The sequence below is a fragment of the Coptis chinensis genome, chromosome 7 (genome assembly GCF_015680905.1).
Source record: "Coptis chinensis isolate HL-2020 chromosome 7, ASM1568090v1, whole genome shotgun sequence".
Classification (NCBI taxonomy): Eukaryota; Viridiplantae; Streptophyta; class Magnoliopsida; order Ranunculales; family Ranunculaceae; genus Coptis; species Coptis chinensis.
In genome coordinates, this window is record NC_141462.1 from 19,873,802 (window position 1) to 19,895,256 (window position 21,455).

Here is a 21,455-nt window from a genome sequence, read left to right on the forward strand (position 1 = left end):
TATACAACTCGTACAAATCTTTGTAATTCATCTTCTCACATTCTAGTTCATCTCCGTTTCTATTAAAGTCTCTGTCAATTGTCTTACGGACGATTCATAGTGTGCCATTTGCACGTGATCTTGGCCAAGCCGCTCGTTTAAATGTCATTCGCTTGTTATTTTTCTCTACATCTTTTTGCGTACGTTTAAGTTCCTGATCTTTGGTCGCCACGAGTGACTTCAATTCTATCACATCTGCTTTTAAGTGTTTGTGTTCCTCCATTATCTCACAGGCTTTCCTGAATTCTTCGTGACGATCTCTCCTCTCGCTTCTTCCATTTCGGTTAAGCTTTTTGTTTTCGATCTTCTAACTCTCGATGGTTCCGCTTTAACGCTTTGTTTGCCTCTTCCAATTTTTGGTTGAGTATCTTCACTTTTCTATTTCTTCTAAGGCATTGACTTCATTCGGAACGATATTTTTCTTCGCGACTTTTTCATGAATTTCTTTGGCCCGTACTACCGCCGTTTTAACCTGCGGCGAAAAATATCTGGTTTCATCAATCTTTCAGACTTAAACACAAGTTTGCAATAACTGATAAAAAAAAAATACGATCATACCTGGTTCATACTATCGAAAATCATTGACACTGCTCTGTCATATTCTCCGATGTTCTCCGTATTCTGGTCACAGTTTTGATATTTTTCGAGCCCTTCCATTGGCGTAATCCCGGGCGATCCCTTCACTTCGTCTTCCAAACTTGAACATCTCTGCTTCATCTGCCATTTTCATCGGTTTAGTGTTGGACACAAATTTCTTTACCGTCCTAACGAAATAGTAAAAGTCAACGGTCAACTTACTGTTAACAGATTATGTGGTTTTCCTCCATGAGTAGTATTACCCCTGACAGTACTTGCCAGTGGTGGTTGGTTTTTTTGCTCCTGCATTTTGTTTTGTCGTTTGTTTTCTTTCACCGACTTTGTGTTCTTCGCTGCACTATCTTTTGTAAGTATCACTGTTTCGCTCTTTTTCCTGCCATTTTTTTCCTGTGTATACCAAACCAGAACGAGATATTACAACTCACCACACTTTGACATTTCTATGTTTTCTACGGTACATACATTTTCCTCTTGATGTTGCGTATGTATTTTCTTTCGTCTGGGATGTTTTGTGCATTGTAGTCTCATCCCTCGAGGCATCATACATTGTACCGTTGGTTGTCTCTCTTGGTCTCCGTTCGCCCCTTTTCTTGTGGCACATCTTCTTTTGTACAACTCGCTTTTTGTGCTTGGCAAACTCAAAGACTAGTTCTCATTTGTGTTAACTCCGTTCCATCTTCTTTTTCACTATCGCTATCGCTGCCAAATATTGCATTTCTGAGACTCTTACTCTTCTTTGCCATTTCACTATGTGTCTCCTTGGACCTATCGGGCCGTTGTTCGATACCCCCATAGTGTCGGAAATCAACAATATCATCAAAATAGCTCAAATCTACAAATCTTTCGTCAGAACATTCATGAAAGAAGAAACGAATGTTGTTCTCCACTTCCTTGTCCAATTCAATATCTGGTAGTGTACTCGCGTTTTCTGTTAGACTCAAAAATAACTCGTGATTAGTCAACAGTTTACTCGTAGTGCAATTTTCAATACTTATGTTTTGGCTTACCTCGAAATTTGTTCGGCACTTTAAACTTTGTCGGATTCCACTTCCCTTGCAAGCGGTACAGAAATCTATCCCATCCGGTGTATACTTTTGGGAACCCTTTAAAACTTCTGTTTGAATCCTTGAATTCAACTTCAAATTTTATGTACCCTTTCGTCAGTATGGCTTTCGGTCGTATCAACGCGAAGATTTCTTGAGCCCCGAACCTTCTGTTAAATTCATTTTGTAAACGGTGCGCTCTCGTAAAGATTAACCAGAATGATATTGGCAGTTGTCCCGGTGCAATTTGCCACCACTCCAATAATTGCGCAATTTCTTTGCTCAACGGAATTGCATTCCGGCAATTTAATTGTGTGTAAGTCATTACTACTTCATCTTCTTCGACTTTCGTTTCAAATTCGTACACTTCATCCATCTCAAATTTCTCGAGTCCTAGTATTTTCTGTATTTCCTTAAGCGACCATCGACGCGGTTCGAGGTAGTCGCTGTATCTGTCACCTTCTTTCCACCTCACCAAGTCTGCGATCGTCATCGAGTTTTCTTCTTGAGTGTTTTTTCGCCTATTTTATACGGTCGTTTCAGAAAAAAAAAAAAATCGGGTCAGAAAGCACCAAAACCGGGTTCACTGGGCCATCTTAAAGGAGCGCAAGTATGGTGCCCCTCCTTTCCTGGTAGTGCACGGTATCATGTTTTATTGAAACAAGTTTCAAATATGAGGCGCCATCGTCTGTATCGTCTGTTTCATGTTTCCTCCACATGCAACTTCAGACAAACAAGCCATACTCTACCTCTAAATAAAATTTAATGGAAAGAGAAGTATATAAAAACACATGCGGGTCAAGAAAACTTCATCAAGGGGTTCATGTCTTTACAAGCCATACTCTACCATTTTTATTTTTTTTTTTTTTGTTTTTTCTTCTTTCTCTCGCATGTTCGCTGTTGGTTCCTGTGAGGACCTTGTATGTACACGCCTCTCACATCTTGTTGTTTCAGGCAAGATGCAAAACGTTTTTTTTCAGCATCCCAGTAACAGGTTGAGTTTTTTGCCGATACGCGGATATTTTTTTTCTCGTGGTCGCTCCGATCACCTTTTTACTGGTGCGATAGTAAGAATAGATGAAGACGATGAGGAGAGGAGTTACCTGGAACCATAGGAACGTATAGGTGGATTACAACAATACTAACCTTTTTCGTTTTCTTCGACACCAACAACGGCACAGTACGGACGCTCGATCACTCTCGCAGTGGTTTACTTCTATTTTATTCTCGATTAACACAGCTAGCTCGATCACACTTATCTCTCTCTGAGGTTTGTGGTACGTAGGGGTTTGTTTTGCAGAACTCTCTACTTAAATTCTCTGTTCTGTTTTCAGGAATACCATCTGTTTTTATAGTTTTTTTTTTTTTCCCGAAACTTGCATGGTCCGGTATCTAAGTCCTTGTGTAAGTCTATTATACAAACCGACTTAAGGTGGGTGACGCAATTCTGAGCTTTATCCAATCCGGATTTATTTTGGAGTCATAGTTTTATATGATGTACACTTCTTTTATATTTCCTTATGCTTACTTATCACGCTACTCGTATTCATATTTCGGAACAAATTTTTGACTCTTGTACATTTTTCGAATTCCCATTATTTCGTTCACAATAATTCGCGAATTTTTCTCAACAGTTTTCAACGGTCTAATCCTAGTCTCGCTATTCTACTGGCACGCGTCGTCGACATCACTTTCGCATTGTTACGTAATGCGTTCGGTACAGTGTTCGTCACTTAATTTCTTTTGAAATTTTATTTATGTGCATCTTTTATTCTATCTGTGCGTTTTCGGCCGTTTTTTATTTAACTACGTCATTGTGTCCCGTATACGTTAATTTGACATTTTTTCATTTCCGCTAATTCACGAATTTTTCCCGATTGTCCATTTTTCTTATCGTTTACGTTCACACGACACTTTGTTATACACTCCGCTTCCTCTTTTATTATTTCACGTTTTCCGTGATTTATCTTCTCTTCTTTGCCATGTGAACTTTGTTCGCCTGACAAAGAGGGGGTGGTGTTTTGACCCCCACCTACGCGGGCAAACGCCCATTAGTAGGGTCTCTATTTTATTCATTTAATCAACAGGGCTAAAGCCCAATTCGCAGTATCATGGATCAATGTACAAGCCCATTAACTAACTCATGTGTTTAAGGTTGAACCTTAGCCACATGGCTTGCCACTAATGTACATTGATTTATGTCCAGATTTATTTATTATCAAAAAGATAATTATCAGTTGACAGTTATATTCTATCACAATTACTCAAGCAACAAGATTACTTGAGCTACAAGGACTCTCTACTCTACCTATATAAATACCACATTATTTTTCATAAGGAACTACGTGGAAACTTGATCCCTAGAGAACAGATCTTGGGTACGTAGGCAGCCATTATTTGGTTCAGTTTCATCTCCCCCAACATCAAATTCCTCTGTTTCTTAGTGTGTTCTTTACCATTGCTCTCGTTGTGTTGAAGTAGTTTATTGCCGAAACATGAATAATCAATGTTCATATGAACAATTATTGTTCATACCTATTTGAGATATGAACAATCAATATTCATACCTAAACATAATATATAATCAATAAAAACACTTATTGGAGTATGAACAATCATTGTTCATACCGTTCATACCTATTGTTTTTATTGTTGATACTTATTTGGGGTATAAACAATCAATGTGCATACCTTAATATAATGTATGATCAGTAAGAATATATATTGGAGTATGAACAATCACTGTTTATACCTCAACATGAGCTATGGACAATCGTTGTTCATACTTCAATATATTGTATAGGATATGTTCATCTATTTTGGTATGAACAATCATTGTTCATATATCAGTATAAGGTATGAATATTCATTGTTCATAGTAAAACGACAGAAAGGGTAAAATTGGAAAATATTTATTTCAAATCTGAGCCATTTGTCCTTGAAGGTTATTTTCATTCGAAAATTGGTTTTTAAGATTATTTTCACCCGATATTTGTCCTTGTGAATGATTATAAAAAAAACTCTATCCTCTAAAATTATTTTGAATCGAAATTGGCAAGGCCTAATTTCTTGTAGTTTTCCCGGATCCCATGTGTCGAAACTCGAAAGTTATTAGTTTGGGACTTTGGGGATGCGCTATTGTTGTTGTTCAATACCATTTAAAGCCCAATACCAAGATGCGCTATTGTTGTTGTTCAATACCATTTAAGGCCCAATACCAAGATGAGCTATTGTTGTTGTTCAAACGGCCTTAGTTAACCGAATGTGTCATCAATAGCAGATGGGCTCAGATTAAGGTCCAAAAACTCCGAACCCAATTAATGGCCTAGCATGACTCGTTGTTCAAGGCGCACGAGGGACGAATTGTATCAAGACTGGGTCCTAAAAATGTTTAATTCGGGATTTTTAGGCTTTAATTCATAGAAATGTGATTAACCACTCCACTTTCACTTCAAAAGGCCGAAGAGAAGTTTCTGTATAATCAGTAATTTGTATGAGCCTTTGAGGTTGCAGCTTTCTAACTTTACCCTGTGTGAACTGTCTAACCATGACCTATCCTGCCAACGCTATGACTATTATTTTACTTATCTATACCGCCAATTTTAGTGAGATAGTGTATGGTCTGCATGCATGTATGAGTGGCTGTCACACTCCGAATTTCGACAGAATTCAAAAAAAACAATATTTGTTCCCGACTCTTCGATTTTCGAGGTGTGATGCATTCTCAACTTCCAAAAACCCATAAACAGTTTAAATATGCGGATAATTAAAAATCAATAAAAATTTTAACTTAAACAAAAGTCTTCTTCATTACAAAAATTCACAAATAAGATTAAGTTACAAATCTCTTTTCAATAACTATTTATTTAAAATTACAAATGAAAATACACAAGCATTGTCTCAACTGAAAATCTATTTCACCCTAAGGGAAAACCAAACATATCCTGAAATGCGACGCTAACGCAAACTACAAGCAGCAACCAACCTTCTTTAACATTAAACCTGTCAAGACTTATCAACTTTGTTCATTTAATGAACACACCCGATAAGCAAACATGCAAATCGGATCAGCATTATAAACAATGCTGGTGTAAGTAGCCCTAAAATATAAATTATACTTATACATATATATATATACACAATCCAGAAGGCATTTAGTTCCTCCACCGAGGCGCCTAAACTTCCAACGACTAATACGACATTCTTAACTACAATAAGTAAGGCAGGTAGTTCCTCCACTGAGGCGCCTTAACTTCCTACTAACCACACAACAAACTATATGCATAATAAAAAGACATTTAGTTCCTCCACGAGGCGCCTTAGGTTCTAACTAAACTAATAACCAGCCAAGCATATTCTATGCTTACCGCAATTCATGCTCAATTACAGAGTGGGTCGTCTCCACACAAGTAATTAGTTTGACCCACCCTTCTGCAAAACCATATACAATCATCTATCTAAAGATATATCATTAATCAACATATTACCATAATTATATTATTTAAGATTTTCTTTGCGTGTCCCTAAAATCACGTTGTATCTATGTCTTACCTAGTTTCTCTGGCTACCACAATCGCTTCCCAACGCCGAACATGTACATCCACATGCCTCCCCTCACATAATGAACCACTCTGTGAGTAACTACCCTGAGCGGGATGCCGCACACCAGATAACCCTCACACGAAAGCCATTATGTGAGTACTGCCACTATTTGGCATAAAATATCGCACATCTCATTCTAATTTTGCGAACGGAATAATCAAGCCACTATTCGGCTACGCTAGGAGGGCCATTCAGATTCACTGAAACGCCAGAAGGGTCAATCACATTACTTACGCCCGAAAGGCCATTCAGATTCATTGAAATGCCAGAAGGGTCAATCATATCACATACGCCCATCACTAGGGCCAAATTACATGAGTTGTCGTAGCTAGGTTCTAGGATTTTCGTTACGTAATTTATTCATGTGTCATACACTTATATCTCATAATCATTCCACTATATCACGTGCAAGTCAAATACCTTATTGCACTAAGCCACAATATTTAGAAATATCTCAATATATCTCATAACCACTTTCATTCTTTCACGTGCCAATATATTATTGCACTACGCCACAATCCCGTGGGAAATATCCACAAATACTCTACTACCTCCTAGTAGTATCTCGCAGATAAAATAATAGAGCGTTTATATATTTATTTCTCCAAAACTATTGTATTTAATATATATATTCCAACATATTATATAATGTCACAATTGTTTCAAACGTATCGCATAACCTTTTTAATAGCGTTTTAGGAATATAATATCTCCTAAAATTTTTATCTCGTCACGTGTCAAAAATACACAACCTCAACGTCAAATCTTTCTTAGATAATGACTAACCAATTATGCAGGCTTCCGCACCATTTTAATATTTGATTTGTCCATACAATTTACAACATAAAACGTAGCACAATTAAACAGTCCACAGTCCATAATCAAATCCCAAAAATCTAAATAGTTAAAGACCTCATTGGATCTATTTTAATTTATATGGACCGGCCCCAAAACAAACTTAAAACTGGCCCAAGACTTTAATTGGTTTGGCCCAAAGAAAACTAAAGTGGTCTGACCCAAGAACAAAATAGAACTGGCCCAACCAAACAACTAAAACCGGGCCCAAAGAAACAAAATAGAACTGGCCCAACCAACCCAAATAGAATCAGGCCCAAAGAAACAAAATAGAGCTCGGCCCAACAACTTCAACTAGCTAAGGCCCAAGCCCAAACACAACAACAGTGTCATATTCTCCCTCCAGCAACCTCCACCACCGGATCGACCACCGTCAACTTCCACTCGTCCACCCATTTCAACCAACCGATTTTAATCCCCATAAAAACCCCTACAACTTTAACAAAACCAAAAACCTCAAATCATTCAATTACTATTCTTCATCATAACTAGATCTAGAATTTCTCGCAGCCATTAAAGCTTCTTCAAGCTTCAATCTTACCCCTTTCCAGCACCCACTCAACCATCAATAACCAAACATCAAAACCCACACTCTTCCCATACCACCCAACAGTGTAACATCACAACCAAACAGAGATTTCGTTCCTTTGGCTGGGAGACGCCATTGACGCCCTTCAGAGCTTGAACAGCTCCCTAACAATGTACCAAGACTAAATCAATCTCAACCACGACAATAAAAGTTCAACCCACATCAATTCAGGTAGGTGACACCATGAAAAACCTGTTTCACAGCTTCGATAGCCCCCACCAAATCTCAATCCCGACAGCACCCAACCAAACTTCAATACCTGACATCAGCCAACCAAAAACAACCCACACACAACAGTATAACAATTTCAACGATACTTAATGGGTGATTTCTTTATCTCGGGCTCGCGACGCCATTAACAACCCCATTAAGCTTCCGTACTCTATTTCTCAGAGTTCCCCAGTTCTGACAGTTTCAATAATAACAAAACAATATACTCATATATAACCAATTTAACAATAACGACACATAACATAACGAAGAAGAATGAACAGTAAAACTGAGTGAAAACCTTGGACAGTAAAACTGTTTCTGTATACCGGTGAAGTAAAAAAACTAACTACTCACTTGTATTAAAAGCTCCACAAATCCCTCATAGTTCGAATCGTTGCGCTCCAATTCTCTAGCAAGCGAGCTGCATCCATTTTATTTTATTTTAATCCAAAAAACCCTATTTTCTCAAAAAATATGAATATATACATAGGTTTGAAACCTAAACCCAACATAGACTCGGGCCCAGAAATCAGGCTCACATATCCCAAATCTAATCTAGCGAATTTTAAATAAATAATTTAATTAATTAATTATTAAATAAATACGTATTTTAAATACGGGCGTTACAGTGGCGGTAGAAAAGAAAACATTTCACACACGCTACTATCAAAAGAAGCTAGAAAATGTGTTAACCAAATTTGATTTTATATAATTATGTTTGTCCAATTACCTTTTTATCCACAATTTTTTATATAGAGAGAGTTGGGAGAAAGGGCAAAAGAGGTAGATGACTTAGAGCATTTGCAATGCAAGTGAATATAATCCCCCCTTTATCACCGCCACCTCAGCACTTATTCACCCTCTTTTCACCAAAACGGTGAAAAACAAGGTGAAGTTGTGCAATACAAAGGTGAATAAAATATCTCGGACGGGATGTTAGATTCTGTCTGGAGGTTTTTTATTGAGACGGAATGTAACATCCCGTCTGATGAGTCAATATGAACAGCGCGAACATGCTCCATTTTCACTTTCTTCCCAGCCTCCATTGTGATTTTCTAGCCTCCATTAACAACTTTTTTTTACAAACTTCAATTCCTAATGACTTCTCCACCCCAATGCATCCCCACCAACCTCACCACATGAAGAGCATTCCCGATGGTTTGGAAATGTTAAAATATCCAAAAAAGGGGCAAAAAGGATCGTCGTCAAGAACGCAAAATGTGGGCGAGGAGGATGAAATTGAACTTGGGTTCAGTTTTCCTCCGTGTTGTGAAATTGAGGAACACCCACCATTAGCGTCAACATCAGTCCGACACCTAGCAAATCGAGTGGCGGAGTCTCAAGTTTTAGATTTTTTTTATGTTAATTATTATTATTTATGTTAGTTTATATCAAGTTTGTTGTTGTGTAATTAGTTTGAATTTGTCGCATTGTTTTAAAAAAAAATTAGTTGTCATTATATCGTATTGCGTGTTGGTTGAATGTAGGAAGTACACCTATGGAAAGTGCGTTGTGCACTTTCAAATGTTGTGTCGTGGTGGCGTTGTATGAAATCAAAAATGGATCCTAATTTTGTCACGGTTATCAACATTATAGCTGCCACACCATTTGAGAACTTTTTGAATTCTAATTTGGGACAAAATGATCAAGCGTTGTTGTTTGGGATAGTTGAGCGGTGGTGGCAAACTACCCACACATTCCATTTCTCATGGGGTGAGCTTGGGAGTACCCCTCTTGATTTCACAATGCTCACGAGTATCCCAATTGGTTATGGAGATGTCGTTCCTTTTGATGAAAATTTAAAGGTTTTTACTACGGCGATGAGTTTCTTTGAAGGTTTTGATTTGCTAGAAGATGATGAGGAAGACAGGTTTTTGAGATTATCGGCTGAGCAGTTTAAGGGAGAAGCTATAAGTATGAGTTGGTTTACTTCAACATACTTGAATAGGCTCAAGGAGAAGCCGAAAGACTATCATATTGGTGAGGAGTCGATCTACGAATATGTATGTGCCTTTCTCTTCTACTTTGTTGGTGTGGTATTATTCAGATACGCTGATAGTTATTTACGTATCGGGTGGATGGCCGTTGTCTCAGACTTAGAGAGGATGTGGGATTATGACTGGGGTTAATCCATCTTGGCATACCTTTACCGCTGGCTAGACCTCACAGTTGAGACGAAAGCCGCTAAAGGCAATTTGTGCGGCTTTGTTTGGATTATACCGGTAAGTCTTATTTATTAAGTTATTGTTTCATTTCATTTATTTATCTAATTATTAATATTGACATGTTTATATATTGATTTAGTATTGGTAGTACGAACATTTTCGTGTGATACATCCTGTGTTGAAGAGGTTGGAAGAGAATGAGACTCATGACCTGATTCTACGTATTCAAGCATGGGGGCTTCATCGTAGGCAGAGGGGGTATGAGGATCTATCACATAATATTCATAACACTCGTTAGCAGATTGAGCTTTTAGGAGCTACCCGAATTGAGTGGCAACCCTGGGCCGAGTCCTTCATATTTCAGACTCCTTATGCGGATATTCCAGATGTTCCAGAGAACACTGATCAGTACCGTAGACTATCCTATATGTGTCATAGAGCAAGGTTTCTTTCTCAGCGGCGAATGATACTTGTAGGGTCGAAGAATCACATGGTACCTTGGGGGACGGATGTTGGCGTCAAGTATCCGGAGAGATTGTTATACCTTACCCACCACCCATATAGATATGATGCCCTCGATATTCTTCCCTCTTGCTCTTTCACACTATAGAGCAAACCCTAATGATTGGCCAGACGCATCAGCTTTCATTTTTATGGGAGACTATGACTTGTATTGGAAGAGGGTTGGTGGAGGTCTCTTGCTAGGTGCGTTATACCGGGGCACCAATTTTGAAGGGGTTACTTATGAAGCATTGAGGCCTGACATTCATTTCGAAGGAGTGGAGTTGCCACGATCCGATCCGCTGTGGTGTTTCATGATATTCAGATGCCGCAAAGAACTCCACAGATATTTGATGAGTCTGACCTTTGGCACTGGAGCATGATTACTTCTCAGGGGCAAGATATGAGCATACCTATTCCACCAGTAGATGCCGCATTGGTAGCAGATTTGTCAGTACAGTTTGAGCAGTTAGCCGAGATTAGTATGATTTGAATTTATTCATGATTTGTTATTATTATTATTCACTATAACCCCTAACATGCATTTGTTTTGTTAAACAGGATGAAGTAAGGTCAGAGCTCCTTAACTACAGCTCTCTCAGTTATGCCATGCATGTGTCCTTCATAGAGTCCTCTCGTCGCAATTTTGAGTACTTACAAGAAAAGCAAAATCGAACTTTACAGTTTCAGAGACGTGTGCAAGAGTTGGAGAATGCTACAAGTGCCACACCACAAGCTCAACCTCAACCAGAGAGGCGACAATGACGTAGGGGGGAGAGCTCTTCAATCGAGCCTTCTCGTAGGGGGAGGAGGTCTCAGTAGATATTTTTTTTATAGTTTGTAATAATTGTGCGCCATTACTTGTCTTATGGCGTTTGGGATTGTTGTTTGTAACGAATTTTTTATTAGTAGGTTTTTCTTTGATGAGTTTTGGATATGAATATGTCATTAAACAAAGGAGGTTATGTCCAAAAAAATTCAGAAATTATAAGTTAGTTTTTTTACCGAGTTTCTGTGTTGGACTTGGGTGTTGTTCATAATTGTTGTTTGTCTTCTTTATTATTTCCAAAGTATATTAGCAGGTTTTGGATATGAATATGTCAATAAAACAAATGAGGTTATGACAAAAAAAATTCAGAAATTATAAGTTTGTATGTTTCCAAAGTATGAGTTCGTATGTTTTCAAAAATTTCACATTCGTTTCACTCATTTCACTCATTCCAAAAGTTCGTAGGTTAGGCTAGACCTCGCATTTCACTCATTTCCTATGTCTTGGTTGCACCTGAATTTTTTTTGATGGAGTATCACTCATTTTTGCAGGTGGTTTGGTTCTGACAGGAATAGTGTATGGTGTAGACTGAGATAGAATGTAACATTCCTTCTGGTATTTTTAGACCGAGACGGAATGTAATATCCCGTCTGGTTAATAGGTCCATCACACTGCGCCTTTTACTATTCCATATATTGGAATTATGGATGGTGGCCCATAAATTGGAATTATTGAGGGTACATTTGGATAGACATTTGGATAAAATGTGTTGTCACTTAAAGAGTGAACAAAAATCTGATAAAATGTGTTGTCAATTGGAGAGTGGACCAAAATCGAACTATCACATGTGACCTTACCTTTCATACTTCGTTTTACATTTATTTCCTTTAGATCAAACAAACAAACAGCCATCTTCTTCCCCACAACCAAGCTAAAAATAGAAAAAATGTCTAGAGAAGAAAGAATTGCATTTAACCAAAGGTTATGGGGAGGATCTAGTAGTAATAGTTCGTCTTCTGGTTTTACCAGGTCGTCTTCTGGTACTTCCGTTGAAGATAACTATATGGAAAAAGTAAGAGATGAGCATAATGATATGATGAGGCGAAAGAGGAGGAGGAGGTTGCAGTTATTATCCACTGCTGGGGCATTAATGACTCAAACAGCCATTGAAATTGAAGATGTGGATACAGACAAACGCGGTGGATCTGTGAAGGGCAGAGATTACACATTTAGAGATGGTGGTGATTTCAGTAAACAAAAGATAATGAGGGATTACTTCACAACACCTTGTAGGTGGCCTCCTCATAAGTTTAGATGAAGGTACAGGATGACAAGAGAGCTTTTTATGTATATGTTGAAAACTGTTGCAGCATTCAACGATTAATTTAAAGACAATGTGGATGGATTGGGTCGGCAAGCAATTGCTGGGTTACATAAGGGACTAGCTGCAGTTGCACAATTAGTAACTAGTTGTTCTTCTAATTCAACAGATGAGTATTTACAAATTGGAGATTCCACAGCAAATGTATCTATGAAGCATTGGTGCAAGGCAATAATCATGGCGTTTGACGAAGAGTACTTGAGACGGCTAACTGAGGCAGACACTGCTAGGATATTAGCTGAAAATGCGGCAAGGGGTTTTCCAGGAATGCTTGGATCAATCGACTGTATGCACTGGGTGTGAAAGAATTGTCCAACTGGATGGGTTGGAACACATGTAGGGTACAAGAAGGAACCAACTTTGGTACTTGAAGCCGTTGCAGACAAACACTGTTGGATCTGGCATTGCTTCTTCGGCTTACCAGGTTCGCATAATAACATTAACGTGCTTCATCGTTCTCATGTTTTTGAATCATTAGAGCAAGGTGAGGCTCCTGCTGTTGCATTTAATGTGAATGATAATGACTACGATATAGATATTATCTTGCTGATGGTATTTACCCAAAATGGGGCATATTTGTTCAAGCCATTCGTTATCCAAGAAATAAGCATGAAAAGATCTTTACTCAACGTCAAGAAGCTGCAAGAAAGGATGTTGAAAGGACGTTTGGAGTTTTGCAGGCACGATGGCATATTGTTAAGGCTTCTACGCGTTGTCATAGTGTTGGTGTTCTTGGAGACATAATGAAGGCATGCATTATAATGCATAATATGATTGTTGAGAATGAACGTGAAAGTGGAGTTTGGAATTGGAAAGATCAGAGGAAAGAAACAATACCTGCGCTCTTTCAGGAAGAAGATGGTTTTTATTTTGTCTATCAGATGATTGAAGTAAGAAATAAGATTAGAAATGAAGTTACACATACTAATCTTCAAAAGGACTTAGTTGAGCATGTTTTTAATTGGACTGGCATTGAAGAAACAGCAGATCTGGTACCAATTTATGATCCAAATTGGTCGGATCCAGAAGAGAGAGAAGGAGGTGAAAATTAAAATGGAAATGAAAGTGTATTTCATATGTATTTCCTATGTATTTCCTAACGTGAACTATGAAGTTCCAAAGTATTTCCTATGTATTTTCTAATGTATTTCCTATGTATTTCTTAATGTATTTCTTATGTATTTCTTAATGTATTTTCTATGTATTTCCTATGTAATTCCAATAAGTTTTTATGTGTCTAATGAGTTGTGTTTTAATGAACTATATTACAATATATTTTAATTTTATTGGTACTTGCATTTCTATGAAAATAATTATATTGGAAAGAACATACATAGTGTATTAATTAAAAAAAATAGTGAAATAAAAATACATAGTTCATTAATTAAAAATATAATGAAATTAAAATATATAGTGCATTAATTAAAAAGACAGTGAAATTAAAATACATAGTGCATTAATTAAAATATATAGTGTTTTAATTAAAATAAAATACTAGATATTACATAAGCTTAGTTAGAGCTAGAACCACCTCTAGCCCTTGCCCATTCAGCACGTATTTCAGCTTGTTGTTGCTAGATTATAAAAGCGGTATCGAGATGGAGGACACTTATATCGGTCGCTAAAATCTTAGGTTCATATTGCATCTTTTGAAGCCGATTTTTTTCCAATTGAACTTGATTTTTTTCCATTTGAATCCGATTTTTTTCTTCTCTTGCCATCATAGTTCTTTGACCATATGCAAGTTCCATTTTCCTAAGTTCTAAGCATTTTTGTGTTTCATTTGCATCCTGTGAAAATGTATCCTCTAAACGTATAAAGTAACCCTCCGACATACCAACTGATTTTTCTTGGTTCCTCTTGGACTTGGCTTTCTTCGATCCAAGAGGACGCTCCATTTCTTGAGGACGCTCTATTTCTTGAGAACCCTCCAATTCAACTCCACCAACACTTGGTGAATTAGAAATTGAATCTTCACCATCATTTTTGCAACATTTTTCCTTTGTGGGGCGGCTTGACCTTACCTCAAAAACGTTACTCCACTTTGGATTATCCTTGAGTATAACGTAACAATGATCAAGTGAAAAAGCCATTTTTTCTTGTAGTTGGTACGTCATCCATGCCTCGGACAACTAAAAAATAAAATGGTGGTAATTAGACTAAAATAATCATTAAGACTAAGATAATTAAACTAAAATAATAAATAGACTAAGATAATAATTATACTAAGACTAAAATGGAAATAATAAATACACTAAGATCATTAGACTAAGACAGAAATAATTAGACTAAGACTAAGATAATTAATAAATTCTAAATTGACAAAGTTGTAATTATCTGGCTTTGTATTGTTGTACCACTTGCATGTCGAGCATCCACTGCATTCACAATTGCAACAAACTTGTTCATCATTTTTGAAATATATTTCCATCTACCGCTAATTGAATCGGAAGACCTATCCAACCCACATGCTTGATTGAACTCATTTGTTACACGATTCCAAAATCCTTTTGCATTTTGGAAAGCACCAACAATAGAGTCTTCACTAATTTTTATCCATGCAAGACATAGAGCTTGATCTTCGGACATGCTAAAGTGAGTTTTTGCTTTTGCTTGAGTGCTACCACTTGCTTGAGATGATGCCATTTGATATATATTTTTTTTTTGAAGAACTGATTTTAAAGAAGAAGAAATATGATATATAATTGTTAGAAGTGTGAGTTGAAATGAAACAAATGTTGTATATATACCAGAGTTTTTTATTTTGACCATTCTGACTTTCTAACCATTGGTGAACTAGCCGTTAAGACTCCGGACGGGATGTTTGATTAAATGCGGAAAAAAAAATATAGCGAGGCGGGATCTTTGGATTCCGCCGTCGGTGAGTTTTTTGTAATTCAGACGGAATCCAAGATCCCGTCCGAAGTTAACAAGTTAGCCACTATCTCGGTAGAAGATTTCACCTTGAAATCAACTGGGGAAAATAGTCACCAGGTATTCACCACTGCATTGCACAACCATTTTTGCCAAAAACTGGTGACTATAGTCACAAACCCCTCATAATCCACACACCTTTGTAAGTGGCGGTCAGCAAAACAAAATTTGTTTTTCACACCCGCCATTACCAATAGCGGCTAGAATGGATTACTCTTTCAAATTACGCCAAAAACTATTGGGTCCATAAACATTATCTCATTACATGTATACATTATGCTTTTGTGGTTTGGTGCAATGGTGCACCAAACCATTGTAGTTAGCATTAAGCCTTTCACATTGTTCTCTTTTGCCATTGCCATACCCTTAACTAAATTATTAACGGACATTTAACATTTAACGTCGCACATAATCATCTATAGCGCACCATAATCATCTAATTTTCATTTTATTTTTTCTGTCTTGCGATTTTCTTTTGCACTTTGGGTTTTAGGGTGGGGGCATGCAAAATCAAATGTCATAAAATATTTATTATATAAGAGATCTTTTAGATCATTTCATGACAAGACTATGGTGGAAGAGTGACAAACATGATCGCGCTTAGGCATGTGGTATCCTGCATGTAGATGTTTACCCAAAAAAAAAAGTAGCATGTAGATGTAGTAATGGCCTGTGGGTTCCCAGAATTTCTATATATATATATATATATATATATATAGAGAGAGAGAGAGAGAGAGAGAGAGAGAGAGAGAGAGAGAGAGAGAGAGAGAGAGAGAGAGAGAGAGAGAGAGAGAGAGAGAGAGAATAGAGAGGCCTTTGGATGATGGTACTTTTGCCATTAAATACACACGCACCCTTTGGTATGAGTGGCTAAGATGTAATGGCGCACCATACATCTCGCACACCATAGATTTAGCCATATATATATAGGAAGAGTTCTAGGGACATATTTTATCTTGACACGTAAACAAACTCAAAATCGTTAGGACATTTATAAGTTTTGGATTAGGCTAATATTTTGTAGATATGATCTCTTAACTATTCTAAACATTGTCACAAATATTCAAAAAAATTCAAACTTGAATTGCCAAATGTAGTTAACAATTTATAAAATTTGGCTAATTATAGATCGTTCATTTTCACCATTTTGATACTATATTTGGTAAGTTTAGAAAATTTTTATTTTTTTGATTATTTGTGACAATGCTTAGAATAGTTAGGAGATCATATCTACAAAATATTAGCTTAATCCGAAACTTATATATACTCTAGCGATTTTGAGTTTATTTACGTGTCAGGATAAAATATGTCCCTAGAACCCCTCCCATATATATGTTAAACCTCAGAAGTGTGAGTAAGGCGGACGTTTTTACATGCCTACACGGCTGCATAGCACTGTAATTAGCTTCACATAACAGTTTTAGGATATGAGCCATAAACTAATCCGAATGAACCTTTGCTGGGCTAAGTTGCCTACAATAAGAACAGACATATGCACCTCACATAGTCACATGCACTACAAGAATACTGAGCATTTGACACGGCCATAGACCATGGCTAAAGCCCTTTTGCCACGGTTTATGGTCGTTGCACAACCATTGCCAATGCACCTGTGGCTAACCTTTTGCCACGACTATTAGCTATGGCCAAAGCTTGGTTTTTGCCCACGGTTTTGGACCGTTCCATAGGCCGTGGCAAATACCACTTTAGCCACAGTTGTTAATCGTGGCCAATGCTTAGATGAACCGTGGGGATTGTTTTTCTTGAACTAGATCAATAATTTAGCCACGGTTCTAAGCCATGGTAAATGTTTTGAATTGGGTAAAAAAAATATGATTCCAACGCCTTTATACAACACCTGTAATTCATACAAAGATATATAATTCCATTCAAACCCACAAAAATCATAATTCTTCACAATTTAACATTTCATGCACAATGTGTACTTGACATGAACGTTTTTACATCATAGATTCCATTTGAAATCCAAACTAACATAGAAAAAAAAAATATAGCACTCTTTAAGAAATTTGAAATATTATTAGAACTCCCCAAAAAAAAATGAAAACACCGCCAGACATAGCGCACAAACTCGATAGACTATATTCCTAGCCATCTAAACAACACCTTAACTTCTTTGGATCAAAGTCCGCATATTCCGGTTCACTTGCTTGTATCTCATCATGTTGGACAGTAGGACAGGCATTGAAGATATAGCTAAAACCATATAAAATCAATCATTAGAACTTGAACTACACAAACATCTTCACAGAAAAATTAAGTCGGTATTTAAGATTCAGTCATCACCAAATAGAAAGATTAATAGTACAAAACACTAATAAATATCAGCACCAGCCTTTGCTCATTGGGAATGGTTTAGAGCCTCTGAAGCTGCTCCTTGGAAGGCCTCACATGAGTTTTATGGACATGAGCGTCCCCAATAACATGGATAAAATCACCAGGAACAACATCAAGGCGTGAAGGAAAACAAAGCCAATTACAGAAGTAACTAATGAAAATTATCACATTAATTACTAAACCAATCAAAAGTGTACTCGACAAAAGTAAAACTGGGAAAGGAGAAAAGGATCTCTTCAACCCGTATGTCTTTCTTCTCTCCTTTTCGTTAACTTGTTCTCTACCAAAACTACTTGTTCTCTACCAAAACTACCAAGTCTGCCTTTAGATGTGTGATTATTAGGAAAGTGCAAAGAGTACACAACATTACATATGCAATATCATCATTGTAAAAGAGGCCATGCCTAGCTATTCTAAAGTCGATTATTTGGGGACTCCCATAAATAATTCTTGATACTACTGATACTGTGATACATCATTAGTTATCGCACCGATCAGGAATATGCAATAAGCTTAAAATTGCTGACAAAATAAATTCAGGTTTTAAAGATGAACAACACATACCACAAACACGAGCAATCATGCATGTGAGAAGAGCATAAGATGCAATGTTGAAAGGCACACCAAGACCCAGGTCTGCAGATCTCTAATACATTTGACATGATAGCTCTCCATTGGCCACATAAAACTGCCAAAAGACGAGAGAATAAAGGAAACAATAAGTAAAAATTTACATCAATGTAATAGCCTAGACAAAATGACCAAGTCCAGCAGGGATAACCTGTGCAAACATATGGCAAGGTGGTATTTTAATAAGTGATACTCTAGCATCTTCCAAACGGTAGGGTTATCTCTTAATAAGTAGGGTAAGGTGTGGTGTGAAGCAGTTCAACTTGAATGTATTTCACCACATCAACATGCTCTAATGTTACACACTTGACGTAAAAACTTATGTAAAAGAAAGCAACCTATGAAAACAGTCCTAATTCAGATAGGATCATTGTTCAATAGATTTTGAATCTAACTAATGTGTTTTCCATTCACCTTCTATTGTTTCATCTTCTAGGAAATCAATGACCTTAATTAGCCAATGTTAACTATCTTACACAGCAGGAAACATAAATGGAAAAGACTATCCACCTGGCCAGTGTAGAGCGTAGTCTATGAGATGTACAATCTGGGTTAATCACATCAATGCACCTCTTAACGAAAAATCTTTGCGCTAGAATAACAACTACCATCAGAGAGAATGTTACAGAATTTAAGAAACTTGCCTTTGGGTGAACAGTTCCCTTAAGGCAATATCAAGAACTTGTAGAGCTTCTTGAGGAGTATCAGCACAAGCAACAAACTTGATCGTCACCTTAAATTCCCTTTGTCTGCTTTCAAAAAAGCCTAAATTAGAACCTTCGGATGATTGTAAAGTGAACCAAAGGTCAGCAGCTTTGTATCCTTTAAATGATTCCAAACTGGGTCAATTAAGTTAGAGAACGGTTACTTTAATCTGGTCATATTATGGAGTAATGCCCTGCAACAACCCTAGCATGAAGGAAGCAAATTTTATCATTTTTGTAGGTAGCATAACTAGCTGCTCTAATTGTTCAATTTTTTTTTCTCTTACAACACATGGAGGAGAAAAATCATTGCAGTCTCATTTCCCATATGTTAAGGAGAGGTATTGTTACAATTACGAACAAGGTCCATGGATAAAAAATCACCACAAATCAAGCCCATGAGAAATTTCAAAAATATATATATATATTTCAATGAAAACAAATTCCACAAGTAATGGAAAACTAACCTGGCATCGTTAATATTATGACCTTCATCGACCAATGTTATACTAAATTCCTTTGACGTAAAAGGAAGTAATCCAGCAGTGTAAAGGCTATTCTTTCCATCATAAGCAGGAAGCCTCATACCCAAATCAGACTCTATAAAGCTTTACCAACTGAGCCATTATAGCTCTATTCAATCTACATGAACTCACCACAGGCTCAGGAGTTATTGTTATCTATATATATTAGTAAATTAAACCAACAGAAAACAATAAAAAATGTTTTAACCAATTCACACAAATTTGCAACAATCATAAATAAGAATGCTACTACTTAGTACTTACATGATAATGATTCAAATCTTTGTCTGGCAGCTCTGCAAGAAAATGGTTGGCTTTGACAATGCATTTAGTACCAGCTTGTTCGTAACCCGGCCTACGGTGAAACGTAAGACCTTTACTCGAAACCAAAGGTTCCACCTGAAGATCATGATGAACCCCTATTTCTTTCAAATTCTCCACCACCTGAATATCTTTGCCTTTCCTCTACTCCTTCTATTTCTAGTTCTCTTCTTAGTATCTTTGAGACACACTGGACAATTCTGTAAAGGTTGGGATGCAGAATTTTGTTTATTCATGGAATTCTGTAATGGTTTCCTTGTAATGGTTTCCTTGAAACCACATGCTTTTCTTGAGAATCTTTCATTTGAACTTGAGGAAAGGCTGAATATAGCTACTAATAACAGCCATTAATCAAAGAATTAAGACCAAAATAAATCGAAAATACCTGTTAATTGAAAAGCAGACAGTAGCAATGGTGGGTAGGGTGGAGGTTGCAGGTTACTGGTAATGGTGATGGTGATTGTGCACTCATTTTGGATCCTAGTTATATCTATTTTGATATTCACTAAAACAGGTAAGTTACTACATCGTATCTCAGAAAATGTTAAAAAAATATTTAAAACAAATGGTAGAAACATACCTCCTCAAAATTGAGATTTAATGAAATCGGTAGAATATTGATCAGCTAATCGTCCATAACAACACAAGACTTGCAGGATGCGAGAGATAATATGAAGAGGTCATTAAAGCGCCCAGTTACTTCAGAATGGGATTCGGTTTGAAATCTCTAATGAACATCCTGAACAAGCAAGGTTCTATTGATAACAATGTCGGGTGGCATAAGAATCAGCATAACAGCATATAGTATTCATGGCACTTATTTCATCAAATGAATAGCATATAACAACATAAACAATTAAAATTAGAAAACCCTAAATTAGCATCTAACATCAAAATAAGTAAAAACGAAAACGAATATCGAGTGAAATCGAACCTGGTACACATGACCCTAGCGTGAGAGAGATTATGTGAGAAAAAAAAAACTAAATGTCTGTCCTCGATCTTCAGCCTGGGTAAAAGAGATAGAGAGGGGAAGGGAAGATCTATTAGAGGAGAGAAGAGAAGATCATGTTTATAAAGGAGAGAAAGAAAGGAAGCAAACCTGGAGAACGACTCGAGTCTTCTTCTTCGATTTTTGGTAGTGGTTTTGTGGCTCCTCCTTATTTTCACGAGGGTTTTCGTTAGATCTTAACGAACATCAAAAACCAAGTCTAATCTAACGGTGGATGA